This window comes from Rattus norvegicus, chromosome 3 (assembly GCF_021556685.1).
Source record: "Rattus norvegicus strain SHRSP/BbbUtx chromosome 3, alternate assembly SHRSP_T2T, whole genome shotgun sequence".
Lineage (NCBI taxonomy): Eukaryota > Metazoa > Chordata > Mammalia > Rodentia > Muridae > Rattus > Rattus norvegicus.
The window spans coordinates 160,810,421-160,825,123 of record NC_141536.1 but is presented as its reverse complement, the minus strand read 5'-3'; positions in this window follow the sequence as shown (position 1 = coordinate 160,825,123).

Below are 14,703 nucleotides of genomic sequence, written 5' to 3'. Positions count from 1 at the left end.
TTGAAGTTTTTTTTAGGCTATCAGTGTGAGGTAAGGGGCCCTCCATGGTAGGGTGGAGGGGGAGGGGGAGGGAGGACTTTCCTGGGTATCCCAAGGCTTTTCCAGCTTTTAGAATACAGGCAGGGCCGTGCAAGCCTGACTAGGTTTGATCCCTGGATGTCAGTAGAGGTGGAAGGAGAAAACCAACCCTAGATTGTCCTTTGACCTGCAGGGGCATTTTTAATGTAAATATGTCCTATGTAAGTAAGGGACTTGCTTTTACATGAAAATTAAAGGTTGTTTATCTGAAAATTAGGGTTGACCCCTTTTTATCTGGTGACCTACAGAAGGGGCCAATGATACAAGCCCTGGGACTGGGTCTAGCATAGAAACACAGGTAGAGAGAGAGAGAGAGAGAGAGAGAGAGAGAGAGAGAGAGAGAGAGAGAGAGGTATATTTCTCCCTTTTGCACTGCAGATTGAACCCAGACCTTCATGAATGCTACCCAAATGCTTTACCACCGAGTTACACCTCTAGCCCTTGAACCAGGTATAGATGGAACTTGTGATTCTAAGTTGCCCAGAGGGAGACTGAGCTATGGTCTGGACCTTGGAATGCTGTTGTATATATGGCTAAGTTTATACAGCCTGGCCCATGAGGGGGTGTGGTGCTGGGCCATTTTGATAAGGACTTGCTGTTGTCGAAGTGCTGGGCCCTTGCAGATGGGTGTGCACAGAATGGGAGCTTCCTTCCTTATCTAGAACTACAGTGTCTGAGGTGCCCTGGGCTTCCTCGTGGTTTGGGGAAGTGAGGCAGGCTGTTGCATCCTGGGACCACGAGTGTCTCATTTCGTTTCTGGTCTATTCATCGTAAACTTTGACCTTTGTAAGCAATGTGATTGATGCATATTACTATAAAATCCGTGAATTTTAAGTGCATAAGCAATGATCTTTAATAGATTTATTGAGTTAGGCCACCATATCCACATCCAGTTTTTAGGACATTTTCATCACCACCAAAGGTCCCTTTTGTCTGTTTATCACTGACCTAATTCCTACCCAGGTCCAGACAGCCACTGACCTACTTTCTCTGTATGTGATCACCTTTTCTAGAAACTCCCAAGGAAGGGAATCACTTAGTGTACTGGGTTTTAGGTTCACCCCTCAGAAACGTATTAAAAAAAAACCCAACTCATTTTATTGAGAGCATTATGTATATGTGCATGTGGGGGCCCTTGGTGGCCCGCAGAGGGCATCAGATGCCCTGCAGCTGGAGTTACAGGGGTCTGTGAGCTGTCAGACACGGGTACTGAACTCGAGTCCTTGTAACTCTTGTAAGAGCAGTATGTTCTCTTAACCACTGAACCATCTTTCTGGCTTCTAGTGTTGTTGGGGAGAGACCCAAAGACCAGTTCGCATGACCATAATCTGAATTGAGAGTCTATTAGTGGCTGGACACCGCCAGGAGAGAAACACTTCTCACAGAGCAGCCTTGAGTACATTTTACAGGACATCTCTGAAGGCAAAGATCACAGGAAAGCTGTGATCATCCTGGTTGGGAGTAGCAGGGAAGTAAAGCAAGCAAGCAGTTTAACAGAAGCCAAATGCATGCAGTTGCATGCAGTTAGCTGGGGCATTGGACCCCCCAGGTTATAGAACTGAGTTGGGTACCTTCCCACAGGTAGAAAAGGAAGTGTCAGTTTCAGATTAAGTCGAAGATGGCTCCAGCTAAGACCAGATGGAGGGAACTTGGTCCTGTCACACTAGTTAGTTTTTTTGGTTAGTTTGTTTTTTTTTTTCTTTTCTTGTTAAATAAAATTCCACTTATGGCTTTGCTAATTTTGTTTCCTCCTATGCCAGTCATCGGACAACTGTCTTTTTACCTCTTGGCTCTTAGGAACAGGAAGGAGTTACTAGGACACGGACAGAATATTAGGGAAGTGCTGATTTGTATCACCGTCCTGACTGGGTGGCGTGTGAAGAGAGTTTTAAGATGGATGTGATCTTTGGTGAAATGAGAGATTCTTTTTTTATATGGTATAGGACTGTTTTAAGTTGTAAGATTCTTTTAATTTGCATTTTTCAGGTCTGTGATGATATCCACTTGACTGTTCTGAAGAGTGCCTGCTGAAGCTTTCCTCCAGAGCGTGAAACCAAGGAATAAACTAGGAAGGAGAAGCAAGCCACTTTGCAAATGAGCTTATGCAAGCCCTTAAATGTCCCAAGGGATCAGAAAACCCAAGCATTACAATAGCCAGGCACTGTCTGCGACTTTGCATAGAATCTTTTAAAGACATTCCAATCTTTTGGAATGGTTTGCTGGGGCTGTTCTACCTTGGAGCCTCTTCCTCTCTTTTCTTTAGTAAATCTATATGTCTTCGCTTAAAAAAAAGAGATAAGTGAAATGGATGCATCTGCTTGCTATCTAGGAATCACTGGCGATGTTTTAGAGAAAGTGAAGGAAGCCTGCAGCCTGAAAGAATTGGGTGGGTGGTTTGTGTGAAAAGAGCCACGTAGGAAGAGGTTTTGGAAGAGAATGTAAAATGGGAGAGATGGGAACTGCGTCTGGATGCTCACTTTATTTTGAAAGCATCACTGGTCGTCTTCTGCAGGTTTCCTCTCTGGCTCTCCTGGTCCATGTTTGCCCAGGACTCAGAGAACAGGCCAGCCACAGCAATTGGTTCAGAGAGAGGAAGGCGAGGCAGGCTAACTGTCCTGAAGTGTGATTTCCATTTGACGATTTCTACAAGGCCTGTGATAGGGAAGTCTGGGATAGGGTCTCTGGTTTTCTGCCGAGGCTGGTGTGCTGACAGCGTTCAATGTCCTTGGGCACTCCATCAGCTATCTTTCTTCTTGCTGACTAAATTCCAGGCAAGGAACGTCTTAAGGAGGAGTTTGTTCTGTGTCACACTTTGAGGGAGCAGTCCACCACGGTGGGGAAGGGGATGGTGGCAGGAGTGGTTCCAGCTGGGGTAGTGGGAACAGAACACTTCAGTTCTCATCAGGATGGACCAGGTGAGAGGGAACGAGAGAGAAAGTGGGAGGGGAATATGGGGAAGGGGGACAGGGTAGGGGAGAGGAGGGGAGAAGGAGAGATAAAAGCTGGAAACCAAGTGTTCAAACCCGTGGGTACTCTGTGGGCGAAGCAGGTCGGAATGGGTGCATGAGATTGAGTGGGTGTCAGGGGAACACATCTCATCCACCTTTTCCCAAGTGTGAGGGACCTGTATGAGGAAGAAGACAAAGGAGAGAAAGGCATCTTGGGACCTAGAGGAAACACTGGATGACATAGCATGAGGCCTTAGAAACAGAGTGCGGAAAGAATTCCTCTTTCCAGGCAGAAGGAACGCCCATTCAGAGTCTGCCCCACATGCGGCCCATACATATACAGCCACCCAATTAGACAAGATGGATGAAGCAAAGAAGTGCAGGCCGACAGGAACCGCATGTAGATCTCTCCTGAGAGACACAGCCAGAATACAGCAAATACAGAGGCGAATGCCAGCAGCAAACCACTGAACTGAGAATAGGACCCCATTGAAGGAATCAGAGAAAGGACTGGAAGAGCTTGAAGGGGCTTGAGACCCCATATGAACAACAATGCCAAGCAACCAGAGCTTCCAGGGACTAAGCCACTACCCAAAGACTATACATGGACTGACCCTGGACTCTGACCTCATAGGTAGCAATGAATAGCCTAGTAAGAGCACCAGTGGAAGGGGAAGCCCTGGGTCCTGCTAAGACTGAACCCCCAGTGAACTAGACTATGGGGGGAGGGCGGCAATGGGGGGGAGGGTGGGGAGGGGAACACCCATAAGGAAGGGGAGGGGGGAGGGGGATGTTAGCCCGGAAACCGGGAAAGGGAATAACACTCGAAATGTAAATAAGAAATACTCAAGTTAATAAGGATGGGAAAAAAAAAAGAAAGAAAGAAAACCTTATTAAAAAAAAAAAGAATTCCTCTTTCCAACTGGAAGGATCTTGACTCAGTCTCAAGTAAGTTGAAGTTGTCAGAGTTCGACTGAAGTAAAAAGGGAATGTGGTAATGATGTCTTTGCTCCTCAGTGTGTGGCATGAGCTCTTGTTTCTTACTGGCTTTAGAAAGTACCACACAATTTGCTTGTATTTTCTTAAAAAATCTATAAAGGGTCTCATATAGCCCAGATTGCCCTTAACCGTGGTAAGTGGCTGAGGGTGACCTTGAACTTGCTTCCCTGGGAGGGTTGGGGTTGTTACTAAGAGAAGGCTCCTTTGCCTTCCAGCTGGCTTGTTTTCACCCCTTCTGTTTTTTTTTTTTCTCTTTTTTTCTGATGCTTTTTTATAACCTACAGAGTCATCTAGAATAAATGACTCAACGGAGGGGCTGTGCTGGTGAGTCACATGCACGCCTGGAATGCCGGTAACTCGTTTGCTTCATTTTACCTCAGACAGGCTGCTACCACATAGACAGATGCTCCTGAAAGTTGAAGGAAAGACGATGAAGATAATTCCCCAAGAAGGACAGATCAAAACAATGTCATTTAATCTCGAACCTTTGGATTTCCCGAGGCCATCTCCTTTGGCTTTGAGACACCCGGTCAATACATTTTGCTTTGCAAGGAAGCCACCCTCGCTGTGATTGATTTTCAGCTGCGAGAAATTGTCCCATCTGGCTCTCATATCTCCCACAGCGGAGGCCTCGATTGGTCAAGAATGATGAGTCTTGGCCTAGGGCATCATTGCGAAGCCAGCACTTGTTAGAAACTCAGAGTGCCAGGCCCAGTCCCCTGGATATCTCTCTCTCTCTCTCTCTCTCTCTCTCTCTCTCTCTCTCTCTCTCTCTCCCTCCCTCCCTCTCTCCTCTCTCTCTCTCTCTCTCTCTCTCTCTCTCTCTCTCTCTCTCTCTCTGTGTATGTATTTGCATGCACTTGTGCCCCAACACACTTACGTATAGGGGTCCGAGGAATTCACTGTAGATCAGGTCGGCTGGCCAGCAGGCATGAGGATCTACCCGTTCCCACCTCTATAGCACTGTGATTATAAGCACACACCACCATATCCAAGTCTCCAGGGATCGAATCAGGTCCGTGTGCTTGCAAATCAGGCCCATTACTGACTGATCCAGCCCATGACTGATGGCGCTTAATGAAGCCGGCAGTAAGGACTAGCAAAGTAAGTTAGCGGGTGCTAGGCGATGCAGGAAGTGAAGGCGTCTCCCAGGAATCTCGACCATACCAGGTTTTCTTGATGAAGAGACAGAAATTGCCTGCCTCGTGCTGGGGAAAGGCAGTTTACAGGGTTGACTTCTCTCTAAATCTGATGGCCAGCTCTGCACACCATTGTGAAGCCATTCGAATGAATTAAATGGGCAGTCTTGAGGTCTCAACTGTTCATGCGCCTCAGACATGCTCAGAGGAGGTGCGGATTTGGAAGAAGAAGGGTCCACCCTCCTCAGCACAGTTCTAGTGTGAGAAGGTCCTAGGAAGAGGGAAGGATGGTTGATGGATTCTGACCGTCTCCTGTTCTATCAGGGTGTGGATGTGGCGAAATGCTCTCCACGTGCTTTTTATGTTTGGACACTTGAGCCCCAGCTGATGGTGCTGTTCTGGAAGGCTGTGAAACCTTTTGGAGGTGGGACCTAACCGGAGGAAGTGAGTCCACAGAGTGTGAGCCTGGCTCCACTTCCTGTCCTCTCTGCCTCCTGGTCTGCTGAGATATGAGCCAGCAGCCTCACGCCTCTGCTGCTACAGAGCCTCCCTCTTGCCATAACTTCCCTACAGATATGGAGTAGTTCTAGTTTTCTTTCTGTTGCTACAACAAAACCCCTTGGCTAAGCAACTTAAGAGAGAAAGGGTTGATTTGGCTTATAATTCCAGGTTGCAGTCCATCATTGTAGGGAAGTCAGGGCAGCAACAACTTGAAGTAGCTCGTCACATCCAATCAAGAGCAGAGAGAGAATGAGCAAATGCATGTTTGTCATCTCATTTCCCCTCCTCTATAATCCATTAAGCATACCTAGGGAATGGTGCCGCCCACTTTGGGCAGATGCTCCCACACCAATTAACAGAATTTCCCACAGACCAACTTGATTTGGACAGTTCCTCATTGAGACTTTCTCTTCCTAGATGATTCTAGATCAATTTAATTGACAAAATAATGGTTATAGGTCACTAGTTTAGTGAGTCTGGCTGTGTAGGAAAGCTACTAGTGTATGTTCTGGGCCCTCCAACATCAATCATTCTCTAAGAAAATGTACCACAGACTTGCTCACAGGACAATCAGGTAGTGAGGAAGTCTGCTACTTTCTAGGTGAGGTCATTTGTTCCAAAATGAGTCAGCAGTCTGTCTGGGCACTTCTTGTGAGTTTTGGGGTCCCCTTTGAAGTTAGATATCTTTCCCTAAAGACTGAATCCATGTTCACAGCGCTCCTGATGTGTGCGTTTCGCAGAAGATTTTTATGGAGCTAGGGGAGATTTTCTTTTGTTTCAGGTGCAGAGGTCCCCTCATCCCTTCTCCCCCCCACCCCCCCACAACCTCTGTAGCACCCTCACAGCCACTTGCTACATGTATCAGTCCACAGGCCCTTGAGATGCAGCTGCCTACAAAAGTTACCCGGACAACCTCTGTAGCACCCTCACAGCCACTTGCTACATGTATCAGTGTATCAGTCCACAGGCCCTTGAGATGCTGCTTCCTATGAAAGTTAAGCATGTCTGTTCCTAGGAATTTAACCATCTAGACGAGGCAGGCGGTGGGGAGATGGAAGGTTCACAAGGCACCGCTAGGTTATCTGATTGAAGCCTTTGCTGGCTGAGGGTCAAGCACTCTAATTTGTCTAGCAAAAACTTGCTGTGATGATTGTTTTCCTAGAGATCGTGCCATCCTAGCACTAGTGTCTCCTGGGGTTGCACCCAGAACAGACTGTGTACTTTCAGCAATCCTGGAGTCACCCAAGGGGAGACAAGGGTGCAGTGTACTGGAAAATCTGGGGGTGATTCCCGGCGTGTATTTTGGTCTCACACGGTAAGTAAAAGCATCTCTGTGTATCTTGCCTTTTACATTTTTTAATTTAGTGCTGGGGAATCAACCGGGGTTCGTACACGATAAGCAAGTGCTCACCCGAGTTACATCCCTGGCCCCCTTTGTTTGTTTCTATGAGACGAGGTCTGTCTAGCCTAGGCTGGCCTTGACTTTGTAGTAGTCTTCCGTCCCCTGCCTCCCAAGTGCTGGGATTCCAGGCGGGAACCATCATGCTACCTCACACAAGCATGTTGAAATAGTACTGAACCACGGCTAATGGCCAAGAGTGTATGTGACCTTTGACCTGGGCCTCCCTCCTTCCTTAGCTTTAAATCTGGAAGCTTCTGAGAATGTCACAAGTAAAGGTTACACACGTTGTTCACGGTCAGGCCACATAGTCTCTGCCTTACAACCTGTTGAACAGTGATTCCCTGACATGGCTGACCGATTTGACAGGGTCTTATTGTGTAGCCTAGGCTAGCCCTGAGCCTACAGCTCTTGCTCCTATTCAGCCTCCCATCTGCTGGGCTCATGGAGATGCTCGGTTTGGCAGAGCTTCTAAGTTTGCTTCCGAAATCACCTTATGGTCTCATTCCGAAGGTAAGTGGTGAGAACAACTAATCTCCTCTCGGCTGAAGCTAAGGGACCCACGCTGCTGTCTGTGGCACTCCTGGGTCTCCTTAGAAACCAACACTCATGTGAAACTGGGGTTCTTGACTTAAATGCCCCAGAAAAGAATTCCTGTGGGGGGAGTCGGTATTGGAAGTGTATGAAGAAACAAGATTCGGTGCATATGTGGTGTGCATGGGCATGTGCATGTGTGTGTGCATGTGTGTGTGCATGTGCATTGTGTGTCCATGTGCATGTCCGTGTGTGTGTGCGTGTGTGTGCGTGTGTGCGTGTGTGTGCATGTGCGTGTGTGTGTGCATGTGTGTGCATGTGCGTGCATGTGCGTGCATGTGCGTGTGTGCGTGTGCGTGCATTTGTGTGTACGTGTGTGTGTGTGTGTGTGTGTGTGTGTGTGTGTTTGTGTGCATTCCGTAGGTACCTGAGGAGGCCAGAAGGGGGCCCTAGGTCTATACAGGCCATTTCGAGTTGCTTGGAATGGGGGTCTGAACAATAATCTGCAAGAGCGGTCAGTGCTCTTACTAGTTAAGCCATCCCTCCAACCCTAAGGAAAGGTTTTAACATGGGTTTAAGCAGGGACAAGGGAGAGGGGAAAGAGACACGTAAGAGAGAGAGGGTGGGACTCACCCTGGACAGGCTTTGAAAGAGAGAGCGTGTTGCTGGCACTCGGTTTCCTTTCACTCCTCGTGTAAGAGGATAGCAGACCACAAGTCACACCCATCATCTACTGTGGGAGCTCACGTATAGGGAATTCATTCTGCAAACGCATAAACCCCATAGCAAGACAAGCTGCGGTGGCTCCCTAGTGGTCAGAGCCCTAAGTCTTCTCAGTCATGGAGCCCTGTTCTCTGTGCATCTGGGTCCTCCCTACCCCCCATCCTCCCCACGATTTTGGCCTCTGAACAAAATAACATAGCTTGTCTCTGAATGTCAGGATCCTGGCGGCTACAGGTGACCAACACTGACTAGCGCACTGACTAGCTTGCTCACACAAAGTGTATGACTGACACTAACTCAAATGCTAGAAGCAGCAGTCTCTCTTCTCCCTTCTGTGTCTTCACGGATGATGGATGTTGTCTGAGTCCTCAGACCAGTGAGACTCATCCCTACCACCTGGGTGTCCCATAGGACTCGATAGCCAGTGGCCCAGCAGGGAGAGCCTCTCTGGTTTTGCTTGTTTGGTTGTTTTGTTTTGTTTTCGTTTTTTGTTATTTGAGACAGAGCCTTGCTCTGTAGCCCAGGCTGGCCTCAAGCTCACAGGGCACCTTTATTTCTGGCCTGATCGGTACAGTTACATGGGGTTTCTGTGCTGCCTGGGGCCAAAGGCGTAGCTGCTTTGGACAAGAATTGGAAGGCACTGGTGAGTTAGGTATATCTCAGGCAGGCAAATTGGGGCTGGTGCAGGGGGGACAGGCAGTGGTGTGGTGTCTGTGTCCTCCGAGTCTACAAGGGATAAGGACAAGGATGAGGGTTGAAAGCCACCAGTCATATCCGGTTCTGCCATCTCTGAAATAGCCGTCAATGATAAAACAGTTGATCAAAAACAACATCACGCAGGCCCGGAGCTGGGTCTGGTCCCCACTTCTCTTGAACCCCAGCTCCCAATGTCCTGTTACTCAACACCCTTGTCATAATTTAGGGGTGGGGCAAACAGCCTCTTACCTGATAAATGGAGTCCTTCAGAGGCACTCCCACGGTCCTTGTCCCTAAGGACAGGCCATCTGTGACAATGTTCTTGTATTTTCTCGTGACAACCCTTCTAGGACCTGGCCACTCTAGGGAGCCAGCGTAACAAACAAGAGGAAAAAGTAGAGTGGAGAACCTGGCAGGGCCAAGAGTCTGTGTTCCACAGGGCTCAGAACAGGGAGCTGGTAGTGGGGCGCTGTGTGTGGAGAATCCACTTCAGTTGAGCAGCTCACAGTGTCAGCCTCATTCTCCACCCACATTCAGCTGTCAGCAGGGAGAAATCATCACAGTGCGATAGGACCCTGTGCACAGCACTGCAGAGAAGAAACATCAGCAAACCTTTGCTGTGCACAAAAGGGGCTGTTGAGATGGCTTACTGAGGAAAGGGGCTTGCTGCCAAGCCTGCTGATCTGAGTTCAAATCCCTGGACCCACATAGTAGGGAGAGAGAACCGACTCCCACAGGTTGTTCTCTGGCCTCCACACATGTGCCATGCAAGCATTCGTGCACACACACACACACACACACACACACACACACACACACACACACGAGTTTAAAAGAACATTGTCTCTCTAAGCAGGCGATCTACACAGTAACTTTTTTGTTAGCTATGTCAAAATTCTTCCATCAAGACATTTCATCGTTACTGTGGGGTGAGGAGTCCTTTCCTCTCCTCATGACCCCTAAACCTCTCCTTGTCTTTCCTCCAGGTCTCAGCCTCACCAAGCAAGCCCCACCCCAATGAATTCCAGCACTCGGGGCGGAGGGGTGGTGAGGGTAGGGGTAGGAGTGGCAGAAGCAGGCAGATCTCCATGTGCTTAGGCCAGCACGGTGCACACAGTGAGCTGCAGCCAGCCAAGGTCACATAGTGAGGCCTTTTCTTGATAAATAAGTAATAAATGAACACCACTGAGTCGTTTCATGATCCTAAGTCTAGACACAGAAGACAGCTCACCCACCTTGCTCTATGACTGATACTGAAGTTAATGATAAAACATTATAATAGCTGTTGGTCTCCCACTTGGCAGCGCCTCTTGGTGTTGGGTCAGGGAGCTGGAGGTTGACATTCTCTTTTGAGAGATACTGGTCTTCAGAGGAGGATGCTCACAACCGATCTTAGATAGAGGAGCGAGCACTTGCTTTGCACTAACGGTGTGTCAACTACTATACAGAGCTTTCACACTGATTTCCTTTGCCCGTGCATAGTGAGTGTGTCTGCATGTGTGCTAGTGAATGTATGCATGTGTGCTAGTGAGTGTGTGTGCATGTATGCATAGTGAATGTGTCTGCATGTGTGCATAGTGAGTGTGTGAGTGTGTCTGCATGTGTGCATAGTGAGTGTGTGAGTGTGTCTGCATGTGCGCATAGTGAGTGTGTGAGTGTCTGCATGTGTGCATGGTGAGTGTGTGAGTGTGTCTGCATGTGTACATAGTGAATGTGTCTGCATGTGTGCATAGTGAATGTGTCTGCATGTGCGCATAGTGAGTGTGTGAGTGTCTGCATGTGTGCATAGTGAGTGTGTGAGTGTGTCTGCATGTGTGCTAGTGAATGTATGCATGTGTGCTAGTGAGTGTGTGTGCATGTATGCATAGTGAATGTGTCTGCATGTGTGCATAGTGAGTGTGTGAGTGTGTCTGCATGTGCGCATAGTGAGTGTGTGAGTGTGTCTGCATGTGTGCATAGTGAGTGTGTGAGTGTGTCTGCATGTGTGCATAGTGAGTGTGTGAGTGTCTGCATGTGTGCATAGTGAGTGTGTGAATGTGTCTGCATGTGTGCATAGTGAGTGTGTCTGCATGTGTGCATAGTGAATGTGTCTGCGTGTATTCAGGTAAACGTAGAGACCAGAGAGCAATCTCAGCTGTTCTCCAGTCACTATGCCCTTTGGTTTTTCTTGGCAGTCTCTCACTGCCTTGGGGCTCACTGTTTCAGAATGTAGAGCTTTGCTCATGTAAGGCAAGTCTTCTACCGCTGAGCCATAACCAGCCCTTTCCTTCTTTTCCTTAAAAGCTAGCCCTGAACTGAGCTGCAAAAGGTAAGTGCCCAATGAGTGAACTCCCGTCAGAATCATGCAGCAGTGGAAGACACAGGATTCAAACACTGAATTTGGAGACCCGAAACCAAATTCCGAAGGAGGAGTTGAGGTGTTTGTCACTTACATCTGTTGAATTTGTAGTTCTCTTACCAGCAGGGCATTCCTAGCTTAGCTTAGAGCCTGGGAGATAAACTAACAGATTATTCGGTGGCTCAAGTTTCCTGGCGGAGAATCCTACAAGGTCTGGGAGCTTTATTGAGGACCTTCAGCACGTGTGCTAGGTGGCTGAGTACAGTAGTTCTCAGCCAAAGTGACACAACCACTGGCCTCTTGAACTAAGGGGTTGTTTGACCAAATGCAGTCTTTTCTAGGGGCAGTGGCTGAAATGCACACGTGTCGCCTTGACAGTGTGCACAGAGCCAGACCCCCACAGGATGCAGCCTCTGCCTGGCATCACGAGGAAAGAAGCAGATGAGAGAAGGATCCACACAGTGGTTCTCATCTGGGGTGACCTGGCCCTCCAGGGGCATTTGGCAACATCTGGAGCTATAATGATCACATGCCACATAACATTATGGTGCTCCTGGGATCTTGAGTGTGTGTGTGTGTGGGGGGGGGGGCGCACAGATGCCAGGGCTGTTGCTCCACACTCTGCCTTGCATAGGATGCCTGGCTGCAGAGAAGGATATGGCTCCAGAGTGATGTCTATGTTGCTGAGACCGAGAAACGCTGCTGGGATGCAGTGCCAAGCTTCCCTCAGGCTGCTCCAAAGACTGACCAGGTCAATGGAAGGATGCCGATCATAAGGCTAGACCTGTTGAGAATGCCTCTCCTAGGGGTAGACGGACACATGTGTACCTGCGTGTTTGCATGCATGTGAGTGTATGTGTGACTGTGTGTGAGTGTGTGTGTGTGTGTGTGTGTGTGTGTGTGAATGTGTGTGCATGTGTGTGAAGGCTACTGGTCAAGCTTGGCTGTCCCCTTCAGTTACTCTCCACTTTGTTTCTTGAGACAGAGTCTCTCACTTTAATCTGGAACGTGCCAAGTTCGCTATCCTGGCTGTCTGGTAAGCAGAGAGAACTAATACACTCACCAGAACACGAGGCCTTCCGGGAGATTGGAGTGTCTCGGTTGAACTTGGCCATGTACCTTGTCTGTTTGCTTGCTTGAGACAGGGTCTCACCATATAGGTCAGACTAACCTGGAATTCAGAGATCTGCCTGCTTCTGCCTCCCCAGTGCCGGGATTAAAGTTGGGACCCACCATGCTGGACTTGAGCATCAATCACTCCATGGTTCGACGACCGGATCTCAGTTGACTAGTTTTAACCACCACGTATTGCTTTCTCATGGAAGATACCGGTGGGGATCAAATGAACAGAAATGTGGGTACATCATCAATAAGGGGTGTGGTGAGGTGAGGCAGATGGGAATGGGTGCAACTGTAGACAGGGAGGCTGGGAATGGATACAGCTGCAGACAGGGAGGCAGAGAATGGATACAGCAGGTGACAGGGAGACTGGGAATGGATGCAACCATGAGGTGGAAATGGCGGGGTCCTTAAGAACCTAATCACTGGCAGATCTCAGGAAGAGAGTTCAGAGGAAACAGCAGCAGCAAGGGCCTGGGGCATGGCGGATTTGTGTCTAGGGAACAAGGAAGGGGAACGATACGCTAGAGATTCTGAGGAAGGACTGATTTTACTAAGATACAGTGGGATACTGTATATTATGGCATACTTTGATTTCCTGAAGTTAAGGGCATTTGTTGCTTTTTGTTGAGGGAAAAGAGAAAGGAAGTGGGGGAGAGAGAGAGAGAGAGAGAGAGAGAGAGAGAGAGAGAGAGATAGAGACAGAGAGACAGAGACAGAGAGAGACAGAGAGAGAGACAGAGACACAGAGAGAGACAGAGAGAGAGACAGAGAGAGACAGAGAGAGACAAAGAGACAGAGAGAGACAGAGAGACAGAGAGAGACAGAGACAGAGACAGAGAGAGACAGAGACAAAGAGACAGAGGTTGAGAGAGACAGAAATTGAGAGAGACAGAGATTGAGAGAGACAGAGACTGAGAGGAAGACAGAAGACAGAAAGAGGTTGAAGGAGACAGAGACAAAGAGAGATTGAGAGACAGGGAGACAGAGGCCACCTCCCTTGGTCCAGGTAGCAGGCTGTCAGAGTAATGCTCCTTCCTCATGAGTCCCAGCATCCCATGGGTTCCCTCACAAAGACCTGAGATGGATTGTAGAAGGTGTCCAGGGCTGTCTTCCTGAGGGAAGGAAGTCAGCGAGAGCTTGAGGAGACTGGGACTTGTGGGGCCACACGCACTTTTGGAAAATTATACTAAGTGAAGTGATTAGTTGTGGCTTCATCCTAACTTATCTTAACAGAAACTCAACAAGCTTCCAGAATGTGGCAGGAACATGCATTAGAGCCTTCTAACATGGCAGTGCACACTTTTGGCACATGTTTGATGCCATTCGGGGCCAATTCAACCAGCCGGAGCTTCTGTGAGGAGGGTACCGAAGCCAGCCCGTGTATTACTCTTCTCATCGCTGTGACCAAACACCTGACAGATGACGATTTAACAGAAGGGTTGTTCTTTTACCTCACAGTTAGAGGGTGTACCATCATGGTGTGAGAGCCACTGTGGTCAGAGTCTGAGGCAGCTGGCCAGGTGTCAGGAAGCAAGGAACAGCCAGGAACTGATGCTGGGCTTCCAAATCACTTCCTCCAGCTGGCCCCTACTTTGAGACCTTCCAAGTTAGCACCACTTGGAGGGTCAAGTGCCTAAACCCATAAGCTGTTGGGGGTGTTTCACATTCGACTCAGGACAGGGCTGAGGAGGGACGAGGGCTGTACAGTGTGAGGTGGGATCTCCCTGAGTGCATCTGTCATCTGAGTGGAAACCTCCTTAACCTGGACTTCAGACATCTCGTCTGGAGCATGCAGCTAGCCACAACATCTGCCTTGTAGGGCGTAGCAAGGGTCCAAGCAGTAAACGCCTAGAAAGCTCTCTCACAGCTCCTGGCACAGGCCAGCACGCTGAAGACTTGTGCAAGGATTGTGTGAGAGCCTTCCATGTCCGCTCTACTGGAAAAACGAGGCCCTCGGACCAGCAGCCACACCCCAGGGGGAGAGTTAGATACAGCCGGATCTTACTTCAGGATCCCACTCAGACCTATAGAGGCAGAGTGTGTACCTGAGGTAGAAGTTGGGTAGTTCTTGGGGTGCTTTTGTCTGATTGAACCCCTGGGAGCTGATGCTCACAGGAAGAAGTGGGTCTGGTTTGATTCTGGAAGTCTGTCGACAGCAACCTGTTGGTGCCAAGAGATGTCAGCATCGGGATACAGGACGCACCCTATGGGGCTCTCCGGGGGTCC